The following is a 15624-nucleotide window of genomic DNA, read 5'->3' as shown; positions in this document are numbered from 1 at the left end:
AACGCAAAGTAAGACTTTTGCCCTTTTGGGTTTACCTCCAGAGAGAGAGAGAGGGGGGGGAAGGTCGTACCCCCCATTGTTTATCTCCACCGTCAACGTTAGAGGGAGAATAAGACGGTTTACACGGACTGTGTGTATGTGTTTGATGAACATTAATGAGCACACGGACATTGCTGGTGGCTAGAAAAGTGCTCGGAGAGACGTATCGTTAGGTGTGGATTGAAACGGACATATGTATGAGAACTGTTGTAGCAGCCTGCGCGCTGCCGTAGTGTCGATGTCGATGTTGAACCAAGCTATGATGTATACTTTCTGATTTAGAACGGATAACAGTGAACTTGTGCTGTATGGTTTAATTTGACCTGCTGGAAATTCTTCTATTACAATTTATGTTTTTTTTTTTTTTTTTAGTATTTCTTCTTTTTGGTGTTATAATAAATAACAGAACGTCTCAATCTGAAGTGATCTTTGTCGTTCGTAAAGAATGCGCAATGTCGACTACCGTCGGACACTGAATGAAGTGTAGATATATCGAATTGTAAACATACATTATATACTGGGAATAATTTACGATTACAAGTACAAGGGGCCCGGAGAGGTCGTCTGTCCCGGGGCCCGGGCTGGCTCTCGGCGGCCCTGATTGGTGTCAAGCAGAAGAATTTGGGTTTTTGTTGCAATTAGTAAATTGTCAGGAAATGGGCATTTACTCAATATCTGAACATGTCGCTGCAGGAGAACTTGTTTTATTAAATTCAGGCAAACCTAATGCTATTCCAAGTGCAGAAGCAATAAATATATATACACAAAATCATTTCCTTTATCATTTCAACTGCTGAATACTAAGTGAAAGGTGTGAGTGTGAAGGGTATGGTCCTAGAATAGATGTAGGAAACTAGGAATTTTTGTATCAAGCCATTCATTTTTTTTACGATGTACCACTTTGTTTGTAACTGAGCACTGCTTTGTAACTTAGCAGACTTAAAATTAACCACTGGTATTACTAATGCTTGTCATTGGTCAGTGACATAAACTACAATGTTGCCCTCTCTAAATGCCACTCTGTGTGTTTAGCATGTGTGTAGACACTTTATAAATGCAATGAACTCCTCTATTGAAGTGTGTATACTAAAAAGTCACTTGCTTTCAACTGTTAAATTATACATCATCTGGATTATCTGTGTAATAATGTAACGAATTAAACACAACCTTTGACTGAACACAGGCTATATATTGTCAATATTTACATTTCAAGGCTCAAGGCTCTTCATTTGTCTTTGCACTCTGGGCGCTTCTAGTGCCAACCCACATGCACCTTTTGCATGTTGACTCCTCATGAATTTTTTTTTTTAGGTTGTGACTGTGACTGTGATTGCCAAATAAAACACGGTGCTTGAGGGAGATCTCTACAAGCAATGTCGGAACGCTGAAGTTGGCCTTGCCCTCATGTTTATTTCTTGAACATTTTAAACTTTTGTACATGTAATATAGTCACAAGATACAACTCCCTTTGGTAGCTGACATTGCAAACCCGTCTACTTTCTGACAAATCCCTTCGCCAACCCTTTGTTTATTTTCTTACTTTCTTTGTCTCCGCAAGAAACCACGCAAACACACAAGGTGAGAGATCGCTGCCTCACACTCTGAGTCATTTGACTCGACTACAATAGGGTCAAATACCTAACATTGAGACAATGACTTTCTAATTAAGTAGGTGGGACCTCAGAGACGACAGTTCGATGTAAGGAAAGAACGAGGTGACGATAGGAAGTAGTTAGCCTCCTTCACCTCCACTGATGGCCATCGGGTTTTCCCGCAGCCAGGCCCGGAGAGCTAGTTGAGGGCGATTAGCGCTTCGTGCATGCGGAATCCGGAGAGACCGTAATCGGGAGTAGGTCCCGACTAGCTTTCCGGGACTAGCAGCTAATTGGAGTTATCCTCAGTCGATTTTCATGCATATGGGGCCAGATTGTGAAGGGGAATTCACAACGAAACGGAATAGGTAAACCAATAAGAAGAAAATCCATAATATAAAATTGTCTACATTACCTGCGTTAGACACTGCCTTCTACTGTTGCAGTTTGAGGTTTGTCTCCTCTTGTGCTCCTTGCAGAGCATCAATGGGGTGCTCACGTGATGATGCCAATATTCTCGTGTTAGTGCATTGACCTGTGGCATAAAAGGTTGTTTATCACTTTTGGTTGTAGTGAGTCTGGCAGTGGCGGTGCTGCATGTACTGACTGAGATCTAAAGTAGCCCTTTTTTGTGAGCTGTCTCGGCCTAAACATAATTAACAAGCATACCAAATAGTAATAAGTGTGCATTTAAATGACAAAGTTTTGAAAATTTAAGAATTTCTTATGTCAAAAATTGAAGAATAAATAATAAGTAATTCCTATGCTATACCAATCATAATATCAATATTACCCTCATGAAAAAATTGAAATGAACTGTTGAAAGGATGAACTGGGATTGTCGTGGTTATTGTTAAATGGCCAATCTCATTTCATGGCTCCAGACCACAAAAATTCTAATTACTGGACTCATACAAATGCCCCATTAACAGCACTCAGGTATTTTCGAAAAATTACAATAATGGGAATCTGTGCTGATTTTGTCAGGTGTTCTCCAAACCTATGAATTCCTTGATCTCTGTTATTCTATAATTCAAACAAAAACATCTGTTGTTTCAAGATTTGCTGTATATTAGCTATTACATATTAACCAGGCTGATGCAACATCCAATCTATGATATATAATATATGACAATGAACAAACAGTATAAAAGTACCCCTTTGAACTCAAATGCAAACATGCAGAGTCCAGGTATACCTGTCAGGCAGAGTTCCCTCCTTCACATGTTTTGTCACCTTACTTGGTGGCAAGTCTGCTGCCATATTTGTGTGCTGAAAAAAAATAAACCATCATTCAAGAACCCTTCCCAGAAAGGCTAACTTTTTGTGGTGGGAGTGGGTTAAACTTTTCACTTTATCTGTCATATTTAGTCCTGAGATTATGACTGCATATACTTATGTCCAACTTGTATACTCAAGGAATTATGCTGAATGAAGGAAACATAGTAAGCAATTACTGTTCAGCTGACATGATTGTACTGACTGCAATTTACTTCTCTGGTATGCAATGTTATGATGCCATAGAAAGAAAATGTTTATTAAAAAATCAAATGAAGGATATTTTAAGAAAATAAAACACAAACAAATAAACATCATAACCAAAAATGATTATACAATAAAAGTGGTACTGTTTCGCACTTTCTGCCATAGATAATGGTACAGCAATGAAAAACAAATGCAAGTAGTTAGTACATAACTAGTAAGCGGTGTCAACACACACATATACGAAGACACGTATATGCATAATTTAATAGCACTAATAATAAATGCAAAATTTTTAAAGCACATATACTCACACTCCATTGTTTGTATCGGATCTGTCTTTTTTCTTTTGGTTCCGCCAACTCTGCTTCAACAATTTTATTTACTCTTCTCCGCTTCGTCCAGTAGGACGACATGATTTGGACATCAGTTGCCTTAACGTCTTAGATTATATACGAGCGCACTATTCAAAACGAAAACTTTGTTTGACAAATCACACCTAATAAGCATCAATTAAATCTGTGCTGTACTAGAACACTGTATATAAGCGTTTTACAACTCAATGTTTTTCTCACAGTACACGTGTCGTCAGCAACGGAGAAAATTTCGCGCCGCGTGGAATCATGGGAGTACACGCCTCAACAAGAATATGAAATATTTAGTTACGTAGCATAGATGTTTTATAATTTATAAACTGCAAATGATATTAGAATATCAAACCTAGTGATAAAAAATGTATAACAAAGTCTTTAAAATGTTTATTGTGAGGATTGTCAGTATCTACACCGCCAAGGTACGCAAATAAAATTTTGAGGTAAACAAAGACAAAAAGATGATAGATCAACAGCCTTGTTTTTCGCACAGTCACGTGTAGCAAGCAGCAGAGAAAATTTCGCGCCGCGTGGAATCATGGGAGTACGCATCTACCAGAAGAGTAGTGAATATTTAGTTACGTAGCATAGATGTTTTATAAACTGCAATATAATTTTAAAATATCAAACCTAGCGATAAGACAAATATAACAAAGACTTTAAAAATGCTTTTTGTGAGGATTGTCAGTATCTACGCCGCGAAGCTGGGTACGCGAATAAAATTTGGAGGTGTTTTTAAAAAATCCCATCACCTGCGGGCTTATGACGCGCAGTGATAGACGTTAACTTTTACATGTTTATAAAACATTTATTTAAACATTTTTGTTTTAATGATTTATTTTCTAACACTTTATAAATTTTTTAAACACGTTTCACTTTTAAATGTTTTTTGTAAATTTGTAATAATTGTTTATGAAATGTTTCATCTAAAACTTTAACCTTATTAAAACAATTTAAAACTTATTAAAACATTTTTAAACGTTTTTAAAAATTGAATTTAACACCACGCAAATGGTTTTATAAAGCTCTCTTTAAACGTAGACGATTTTAAGCGACAGGTGATTGGACGTATACAGGACAGATGGAGTGGACAGCTTTCTTTTTAAAAACACATTCAAATATATGTGATAATTCGAAAAGCAAACTTCCCGCGACACCACCGTAATCAATTTATAAACCTAATATTTGCGGGACAGCAGTTTTAAAATGTTTTGCAATAATGTGTTCTATTTTGCTGGCTGCGATAGTATTACATGATAATATAGTCTCATTGTATCAAGGATCTACTGTGTAGACTAATGTAGTTGTTTGTTTGGTGATGGAGATACGGTTAAAGAAAGTCTCAGTGTTGCTTAGTAACTACGAAAAAAAGCAGCCTTGATTATTTTTAATGTTTTGGTAATCAAATTAAGGCGCAAAACATTGCTTTCCTTGTTTTTTGCTGTGCATCATCATCATTCCATTGCTGTTTTTGTTGTTGTTGTTGTTGTTGTTGTTGTTGTTGTTGTTGTTGTTGTTGTTTTGCTGCTGCTGCTGCTGCTGCTATCAGATGTGTACATCGACCTCCACGTTATCAGCTCTCGTGGGAAGAGAAGCGATCCACATCTAGATGTCGGCCATGCCCTGGACTGAAGCAGCTTCGGAAGCCTTCGGAAGCGTGACGTCAGCGACCTTGCACACTTCCCTTCTAAGCCAACCTTCGCTTCACTCTTTGACAGCTATGAAACTTGTTCTGGGGGCTAATTGTACAACTTTTAAATACTGTGAAGGGTGGCATAAAGTGAATTGCTACAGGCAAAATAGCTCAAGGCCTTAAACTGATGACAGATAAAGGTAAAATCAACGAGGGCCCATCCACCACAAGCGAGACGATGTTTCTTCAAGTACATTAGATTACAAAGCTTTGTAAGGTTCATCTATGTCAGGGGTGGGCAACATACGGCCCGCGGGCCGGATCCGGCCCGCGACGGGATTTTGACTGGCCCGCAGACTGTTTCTGTTCGTGCATGATAATGTGGCCCGCGGCCACATTCTGCCGCAATCTCCCACTACATGTACTAATTACTTGCTTACTGCGTCGAATAATAGTGACTGTTAGTTATTCTTTGGTTCTTTGTTTTCTTATTCTTTGTTTTCAGTTAGAATTAGATTTAGAAGTCGGCAAGAAAGCAGTATGTTTGTTGTGCAGTGAACGTGTTGCCGTGATGACAGAGTACAACGTTAGCCGCCATCATGCGACGACAAATGCAGCTATGGCAGGCTATGGCAGTACTATGGCAGAACTGGACAGAAAACTTGTAAAGCAACAGAATGTATTCGTAAAAACCAAAGTAGCCCAGAAAGCTGCTACTCATGCCAGCTTGGTGGTCGCATACAACATTGCCAAGCACAGCAAATCGTTCAGTGATGGTAAACTTGTTGACAACTTTGATCGACCGCAGCTGTCTCATGGACTTCAGCAGCTATTGAAGTACATTACGTTAACATCATTAAATACTGTTTTCTGTCTCTATGCTTTAAAATTAAAGTTTACGAGTTTACATTAAACACGATTTATTCCTTGCATATGTAGATAAACAAGCGATTAAGGTATTGATTCAGTAATCTGGCCCGCCAAGGACCTCATTTCCTCATATCCGGCCCGCCGACCGGAGAAGTTGCCCACCCCTGATCTATGTAGTCTAGTGGGTACGAACGAAGTTCGGTGTTTAAAAGCTGGGGTGGCGATCATTTGCGCTTTGCTTTGGAATGTTTTTCGTTCTCTAATATGATCCATTTTCTATCAAGCCTTTCATTAAAACCTATTGATTGACAATGGAAACCATATAATCTAGTGCTTGCAAGCGACCATTTGTTTGACATGATCGACAATGTTAAGGTACACGGACGTTTCGCCGCCGGACGTTTCGGCGCGGGGCACTTCATTTCGGCATTTCACGCGGGACCTTTAGCCGAAGTCAAGTGTGTGACGCCCCTTAGCTCACACATTTCTCTCGCCATTGTATCAATGTATCAGTGAACTCTCTCTCACTATCCCTCCTCATGTGAACCGTTAGCTCACACATTTCTCTCGCCATTGAATCAATGTTTTTTCTCAAAGCTGTTGTGCATAATCTGTGACAAAGTGAACTGTCTGTGAAGTCTGTGTGTAAAATTTGTTTGAAATAAAGAATTATTGTGTAATCTAGTAGTTACCTTCATTCTTTGAGAAGTAAGTAAGCTCTCTCTCTCTCTCTCTGACATAATGCGAGTGGTGAGCACAACTCATAGGCATAGTCAGACATGTTTCTGAATGCTCCCGATGGAATTTAGAAAATCTACATTATTTCTACTACATTAAATCACCCCAGGCTAAAATTGTGAATTCCACTGTGTGTAATACATATTTACTGGTCATGCCTGCGGAACTTTCAACTTTTCGTGTGCTTTGTGATCGCTTTTTGTGGCGATACGTCTACTTAATGCAGCGAAGGGCGACGGCTGCCGCAGTCAAACATAGCAAGGTGAGCACTAAGAGAGCACAATGTGTGCTGCTTGCTATCATCATATCTAGTCTGCTGATGTGTTCTGGAAATGTTGAACTGAACCCCGGACCCCTCGAGGAAATAATTCATGTTCCAAATGCAGCTGATCAGATGACAAGTGACTGCACGGTACCTGACGTTTCGTTAACGGACACACTTGTCCCTGAACAGCTTGCCACAAGTGACAGCGAAAACCCTACCTGTGCCGGCCCTGAGTCAGAACAACCCACTACTCAAAGTATATCATCTAGTCTCGCCCTTCTCTCTACTTCTCTGTCCCGCTTGGAACAGTCACAGTCCGCTTTTGTTTGTTCTGTAGACAGCCAACTTCGTGGTATTGGAGACATCATCACTCACCAAATCTCACAGCAAATACAAACCTTCTACCAGTCCTTGGTGCAAAACATCAGCGGGTCAATGTAAAGATATGTGAAAATAAGAGACACATTGACGTGTTAACCGAGGAAAATAAATTGTTAAGAGAGAAACTGGGTGAGATTACAATGGAGATGGACAAGCTCGAAGCTGTGTCTCTCAAAATGTTTGGCATTAAAGAAACGGCTGGCGAAAATTATGCTGAGTGTAGCTCTAAAGTGATATGCCTTTTAAACGAATTTTGTGTGGAAAAGTCATGGTGTACGGAGGACATTGAGCGGGCTCATCGCCTCGGAAACAGAAAGCCTGGTGAGACCCGCCCAAGGCCCTTAATTATACAATTTCATCGGTGGAATGACAAAATGCGAATCCTGAGCAACAAGACGACTAGAGACAAACTTCGGGCGGCAGGCGTCAGAGTCGCCAGTGATCTGACGAGACAACAGACGAACAATATCCTAAATGCTCGCGAGGAAGGGACTTTTACATTCTATAAAAACGGTAAACTTCATACAGTACCGAGACACTTACGTCCCCAAACCCGTGATGCCTACGACAACAGCAGTGTCATCAAAGACGACGCCCACTACATCACGATAGACCCCGGTCACCCTGCTACTGTCTCTACAGGCGATGACAACGATAACGATAGTGATGCGTTGTCTGCTGAATCGCCGACCTTACAGCAATCTAACTCTTTTGGACTCATTGAAGAACTACCTACTGGTCATGACGATTGCAACATGTCTCATGTTAGCTGCACCATTCAACAGGCAATCGGCGGGCGCCAAAACAGTGTAAGTGGGCCAAGTTCACCACCTGCTACGCACAAACACCACGTGCAAAACGCTGATCGAGCGAACGACGTCAGAGAAACACACCCGACCCAACAGCCAACCAGCGTGAACTGTTCAGTTCCAGGCGCCATGAACGCCGGTCAACCTCACTACGAGACAAGATCACGTCGTGCTACGACAGCTGACGCTACACAACAACAACTACCTGTCAGCTGGACTAAAGCAGTTTCCCGCAAACCGGTCCCTAGCTTTAGTGACAGAAATAAAACTGCAATCTCAAACAGACAGAACTCTAGAAAATCAAAATCAACCTTCACAAAATGAGGACTCGGCCGTGGCCCAGAAAATGTAAGTAGTGCGCACACGCTGGTCAGCACAAATTGCTCTTCGCATGATAACCCGTCAGTCACCTTTATGTCGTGGAATATTGACGGTATATTGCCTAAGTTATCAGACCGTGATTTTATTTCTTATATATCCAGCTTTGATTTTGTCTGTTTAGTCGAAACTTGGACAACTGAAAACTTTACATGCGACCAGTTTTCTACTCACGAATGTTTCTTGCTTCCCGCAAAAAAACTGTCAATTCAGGGTAGAGCATCAGGGGGGTAATGCTTTTAGTGAAGAAATGTTTTAGCAGATTCATTAGGAATATTGATATAAATTATGAAAACATTATAGTCATAGAAATTTCAAAGCTGCTATTTGGCACGGACACAGAGATGTACCTCATTTGCACATATTTACCTCCAGTTGACTCCCCTTTCTATGAGGTATCTGATTTTAATAATGGTATATCCATTCTGGAGCATTGTTTACTGGATATTTTTGGAAAAATTTGGGGAAGTTGCAGTTATTATATGCGGGGACTTAAATGCGAGAACTTCCAACGAAAATCCTGTATATACTGACCTTGCAGCAGACTCACTGACACAGGGAATTACATGCCCCACCAGTACCAGACAATCCCAGGACCAGACTTTAAACGATTACGGTAAACTGCTGTTAGAATTTTGCTCCGTTTTTGACTTGTCAATTTTGAACGGAAACTGCAACGGCGACGAAAACGGTCACCTTACATACATTTCCCAGTCTGGCTGCAGTGTCATAGACTATTTCATTCTTTCTAGCAATGTTATGTATTTACCAAGGAAATTAATTGTTGATGAACGCTTGGAGTCACAACATCTACCTTTAGTATGCACTTTATACTCTGGCCTGCACGGTAAAGTAGAACCTGACAAAAGTCCCGAGGTTATCGAAAAAATAATATGGAATCCTGAACTAAAACATACATTCCTGTCCAATCTTCAGTCTCCCGAGTTTTTAGAAAAGCTAGATAGAGCTAGAACCATGATTCACACAAACGTGAACACAGCTGTGGACTTGTTCACCGCTGGACTGAAATTCGCTGCTAATGATATGAAGAAGCGCAATCAACTGTCTAGGCGCGATAGAAGAAATGAATGGTTCGATAGCGAATGTTACGCAGCAAAGAAAGCAGCTAGGCGAGCGCTCTTTATGTTTAGGCAGACACGCACAGAAGAAAACCTTAGATCATACGTTGAAACGAGAAAGTTGTACAGAAAATTAATTTCCCCCAAAAAAGCTCACTTTAAATTAGAAGCTCTCAGAAGGATAGAAAATAGTATGAACGACTCGAGCACCTTTTGGAAAACCCTTAAAGCTCTCCAACCTAAAACAATAGCGAAAAATGGTATACCAATAGAAGATTGGTATAATTACTTCCAGACAGTCTTCAAAGGTAAGCAGGATAGCTACGTAGATACCCAGACTGACTATACAGACAATGACAGAGAACATTCCTACAACAGCAACTCAACTGATAGAGACATCACACCAGGTGAAGTAAGAGATGCGATTAAGCATCTGAAACTCAACAAAGCATCAGGTCCTGATGGAATTGTACCTGAACTGCTAAAACAGAGTATTGACACTACTCTTCCTTTTTTAGTAGAGTTGTTTAACTATTTATTCTCGTCAGGCCAGTTCCCAGAAGCATGGTCAGAAGCCATCATTCATCCATTGCATAAGAAAGGGAATACTGAAGATCCAAATAATTATAGAGGCATTTCTCTCCTAAATATATGCAGCAAATTGTATACATTTATCCTAAATAAGCGGTTGTCCGAATGGCTCGAAGAAACAAGCGCTGTTGGCGAGATTCAGGCAGGTTTTCGCAAAGACTATTCCACAGCCGATCACATCTTCACACTATTTGCAATGATACAACAGCACCTCCTACAAAAAAAGAAATTATATGTAGCCTTCATAGACTTCCAGAAAGCTTTTGTACGGATCTGAAATCTGGGGCCTAAAAACTCATCTTCCTGTGGAGCGAGTACATACCTTTGCACTGAAAAAGTTGTTAAATGTTAGCCCCAAAACTCCAAACGACATGGTCTATGGTGATACTGGTAGATTTCCCTTATCGACCCAAGCCAAAGTTTCATGTTTGCGATACTGGTTACCTTTGACAAGACTGAACTCCAACAGGATACCACGGAAAGCATATAATATGTTGTTGCAACTGCATAATAGAGGGAAGGTATGCTGGGTATCAGAAGTGTGTATGACTCTACACTCGCATGGTTTTGGATATGTGTGGATGAACCAGGGTGTACAGAATGTGAGACTCTTCCTTCGTATTTTTAAGCAACGTCTTATCGACTGTTACAAACAAGACTGGCATCAACATGTTGCAGACAGTTGTAGGTTTACCGTTTATGCAACTTTAAAACCAAGTTTACAGATAGAACCTTATCTGCATGTTGTTAAAAATAAGATTCTGAGAGATTCCCTAATTAGATTCCGTATGGGAATTTCTGACCTGAAAACTCATAGGTACAGATACGTGACCACTACAGAGCCAGACCTCAAATGCCCCCATTGTCAGTCTTCGCAAGACGATGAAATACATCTTTTCCATTGCCATCTTTTAGAGGACCTGAGACTTACATTTTTGCCAATTCAATATAGAACCCAACCATCATATTTTACAATTAATCTTTTGTTTAATGATGCCTCACACCTTAACTGTCTTGCTAGGTACCTGTACTATTGCTTTAAACGTCGTAAAGTTCAAAGTGGTATTGTTTAATTATTCTGTATTATTTTATGTCATTGTCCATGATACGATATTACGATATATTATACCGAAGTGGTTAGGCCTCATGATATTGCACAAGCTGTGCTCATCACTTGAATGTTGAGGCCACGTGGCCTGAGTCAAATAAAAAATTCGTTCGTTCGTTCTTTCTCAAATAAAAAATTCGTTCGTTCGTTCTTTCTCAAATAAAAAATTCGTTCGTTCGTTCTTTCTCATATGAACCCGATTTCAAAAGAAGTTTGTGAGGTCATATGATCTTTTTACTATTTGCTTGTGCGAGCGTGTGACTATAAATTCAGTGCTGTCGAAATGTGATCGACGTACATGTGGCCGATTTTCACGCGCTTTGCATTTTTACATCATTTCTTGGGATAAAAATTAAAGTCAGTTGAATGAATCACACTTACTTGCACACACTAAGTTGCTGCTCGTTGCAGGCGTGATCATCCATAACAGCCAAGCCCCGATCGCTGACTCCTGTTGATGCCATCTTAAGATCACACTGGAGTCGATAGTAAAAAATTAGCCCACGATTGTAACTCAAACAAATGGTCGTCTCGGAAGTGTGACGTCACGCTTCCAAAGGCTTCGGAAGCTGCTTCATCGTTCATGAAAAAAAGATCAGCGCGGTTGACGGTTAGTTGTTGTCTGGGGACAGGAGTGGGGCGGGTGTCTTGTTTCCGACAAGAGCTGGTGGTGTGAGCGGGAGGGGGAAGATTATTGCGTGGGGACGGGAGACGGGAGTGCTTGGGGCTTGTATGAGGCAATGGAGGTGGATAGTCACTTACGTCAGATGACGGGGGAATGGCCGGCCTGGCGCGACTCTCAGTCGTTCCGCTGCCTTCGCTGGAGAGTGAAACGCTGCGTCATGCACTAAATAATTTGCTCCGTTAGTTGACGGAGAGATGCGCGCAGGGTGACGAGCTCCTCGCCGAGACTTGTTGTGATCGTCTCAAACAATTTTACTCCCGAGGAACACAGTTCAGGTGGGAATTCATCTCCGTGGTGAAGTAGGAAATTTTTACTCCATGGTTGGATTGACTTACACTGGGATGGAGGTGGTGGATGCGGCAGTTGGCATTGGTACCGATGGTACGGGCAGTAGTTGTACTGGGGGTAGAGAGGTGCGCTAGTGGCTAGATTCCAGCACATTTTCTTATTATTTTGGCAGAGAAAAGGAAGGGATTAAAATTATGTTATGATACATCCACTACATCATGATACAACTATATTTGCTTTACTACACAACGATGCGCAAAGGGAGCTAATTTGTTGACATATTGTGTGTACAGGGACAATACTCTCTATTCATTGTCGTCTGCTATCGCTTGCTTCCATCACAGATACTATATAAATACTCGTATTCAATATCTTTGTTTCGATATGAGTATCAGTGAGCCCTTGTGTATGCTCAACGTATCATGTAAATAAGGGAATTTTGAAATTAATTCTTCGAGGCAGTTTAAAATAATTTTATTCTTAATAAGTAAAAGGTATAAGGATAAACAATCGCTTATGTATGTGTGCTGTTAATATTTTTGTCATATCGTCTTCCTCATCACTATTGTTTCTTTTTCTTCAACTTATCAACTTAAGAATAAAGAATTCTTTATCTGTATTTTACAAGTGAGTTTTTTTCATCAATATTTTAATGAACTGTTCTTTTATCTCTGATTATGTAAACACCACATGGCCACAGAAACAGTGCGTCATTACTACAAATAATGACTAATAACCATACCATTCCATTTCTTCAGACTATTTCACTGTTTTAACAATAGAACAGATATTTACATGCAAATATTTTCTCATCCTATTGAAGATTGGCTCACTTTTCACATGCCCAAAACTATGCAAATTCTTTACACAATTGAATTCCATAATTGTATAGAATGCATTCTATAGCTATGAAATTGTGTGTGTGTGTGTATATATAAATAAAATGAATGGATATATCGGATAGCAACTTCTTTGCATAGCATAAATGCATTTCGTGAAACATTCTGATTTTTACCAACTTTTTTGCTTTTTAGTAATAGAATGCATTCTATAATTATAAAATGAATTGTATAGCTAGATAGAACTATAAAAATACTCCTCTTGGTATCCAAAGGTTATCTTTCTGTGAAACTCATTTTATGATATATGATAGTTTCACATTAAAGTGTTGTTTCATGTGTTACTCTACAGTCTAGATTCTGATAAAATGTTTAAAACGCTGGCTCTCAATTTGTTTTATATATTTTTGACAATTAAAAAGTATTACCTGAAAGTCCATTGATATTTCATGAAACTTAAACTTTTCTCATAGTTGTTTCTTACACTTGGGCATGATCCTTTTCAGGTGTTTTGAGTGTTGTGGCACTGAATGTTGACTCTTTAGAGAAGTTTAATTTTGTGGCTGACTTAAAAATGATTGCTGAGTTTTGCAGGCAAATCTATTTCATTTAATGACTGAGGGATTTAAATACTGCTACAAAATTACCAATTTATTTCTCTGCATGCTAAATTTATGCTGTCTTTCAGCATTTATTAATGACACAGAGTGCATTTCACTTTTGAATGTCTTCAGGTTTAAAACTCCGTTGGTTGTTATGTTCGCTATTGGGAGTTTTGCAACGGTTGGTTTGGTACGCCAGGTGTGGCTCAGTAAATTAGGTATGTGTAATTTTTATCAGCATATTCTGCTTTCATTGCCCTTTTGATTTACTGCACAATTTTCTTTGATTTTGCATTTTTGTTATATTTTGGTACTTTTGTTATATTGTACATGCTTTAGTGTCTAAGCATGAAGACCCAACAAAAGTAATCATTATGATTGTAGCACCGATGTGCCTTTCAACAAAGAATTGAAAGCTGGCACAAAGTCCACAATATTTTAGATTGTGTATGAAAGAACAAATGAAGGAGGAGAGATGCACTTTTCATATTTTCACCTTTCAAGAATAAATAAAAATTTTCAATAGAAACAAGATCTATTTTCACAACTCTAGGAGTGATGTTTGCCAGTTGTAGTGCTGGATTAGGTGAGGTAACATTCTTGTCCTCATCTACTTTCTACAACAGAGAAAATTCAGTTGCAGTAAATCTTTTACAGTGATGTGTCACACAATTATATATAGCACAGCATAAGATATGACACTGAAATGGGCAGGCAGAGTTTTGCTTAATTATTACCTGTGTGTTAGGATAGTCAGCCTTTGCTTAGTGTAATTACATGGAAATCTGTTGAGCCATTTTAGAGGTGCAAGCAGCTTTTGTAAACCTAAAGCTGCTTTTTACTTTCAGTTAGCTAAAAACAAAAAAACTGCATATGCATGTCTTCTCTACAGGAATGTTGTGTCAACATGGTCCTCGGACACAAGTGGTGTTGGAGTGGGTGGATGCTTATGCAGGACTGACTTCATCTGGACTGTCTGCTCGCAACACAGTTTTTATCCTGATCTCTGTCCCCATTTTCAACAGAGGAAGATGAGTAGGGAAGGAGCAATAAAAAGGTGTGGGGTTTGGGGGCATTGAAAAAGGGGTGACATTGTGTAGACTGTTGTTAGGAGTAGTGCTCAAGGAAGAGGTATATCTTCAATGCACATTTAATACATTCAATGGTGGATAGGTGGCAGATATGGAAGGGGAGAGAGTTTCGTTGCTTGCTGCACAGTCACTAAAAATCCTTAGGATGGAAACAAGAATTTTCTGGCATTAGTACTTGTTCCTCACGCTACTTCATTTTATGTGAGTACTGTATAAAGTATAAAACAAATTTGTAGGTTGCTAATGGATTTTTAAAACAACAGATGTGATACTTAATGATGGTGATGATTATAATTTTCACTTTAAGCTATAACAAAATTTTGAAAATGAAATAAAACTACTGTGCATGGTATTTAATGCAACATGGACATAATTCACTTTCAAAATTATTTTCTTGTTACTGTTTTAGTTATTATGAAAGTTCCAACCACTCTCAGCTAGATTTCGCCTACCTGTTAGATGCTGCCAACTTCAGTCTGATGCATACTGATGTTGATTCTGATAGCTACAATCCCCTAAAGATTACAGTTTAAAGATTTAAAATAAATGTATCTTGTGTCAGATCTTTTTTCTTTTGTTGGTAATACAGTCACCCCTTTTGATTAAAGAGGGTGAATTTTTTTTTAAATATAACAATTTTGGAATATATGACCACTGTTGGATGATGGAAAGGTAGATAAGTCCCAGGCAAATAAAAATATATTTTCTACTTTGTCTTTATCAGGCTTTGAAAGTCAAGTGTATTATTCTTCAAAGCAATTGTCTTCAAAAATGTGATAATTG

The 15624-nt window shown here is 39.2% G+C and overlaps 2 long non-coding RNA genes across 2 annotated transcripts; one reads left to right on the top strand and one right to left on the bottom strand.

The window, feature by feature from the left end:
- Positions 1 to 2026: 2026 nt before the first annotated feature.
- LOC112572498 lies at positions 2027 to 3739 on the bottom strand. The gene is made up of 3 exons (XR_003101010.1): positions 3428 to 3739; positions 2830 to 2903; positions 2027 to 2166 (listed from the first exon to the last, which is right to left on the bottom strand). It is a non-coding gene; the product is annotated as an uncharacterized LOC112572498 (long non-coding RNA).
- Positions 3740 to 12120: 8381 nt separating this feature from the next.
- LOC112572408 lies at positions 12121 to 14804 on the top strand. Its single transcript, XR_003100988.1, has 3 exons — positions 12121 to 12296; positions 13883 to 13968; positions 14643 to 14804. It is a non-coding gene; the product is annotated as an uncharacterized LOC112572408 (long non-coding RNA).
- Positions 14805 to 15624: the final 820 nt, after the last annotated feature.

The sequence above is a fragment of the Pomacea canaliculata genome, linkage group LG9, assembly GCF_003073045.1.
Source record: "Pomacea canaliculata isolate SZHN2017 linkage group LG9, ASM307304v1, whole genome shotgun sequence".
Classification (NCBI taxonomy): Eukaryota; Metazoa; Mollusca; class Gastropoda; order Architaenioglossa; family Ampullariidae; genus Pomacea; species Pomacea canaliculata.
Note: the sequence above shows the minus strand (reverse complement) of the source record. Positions and strands in the feature narration are given on the sequence as shown.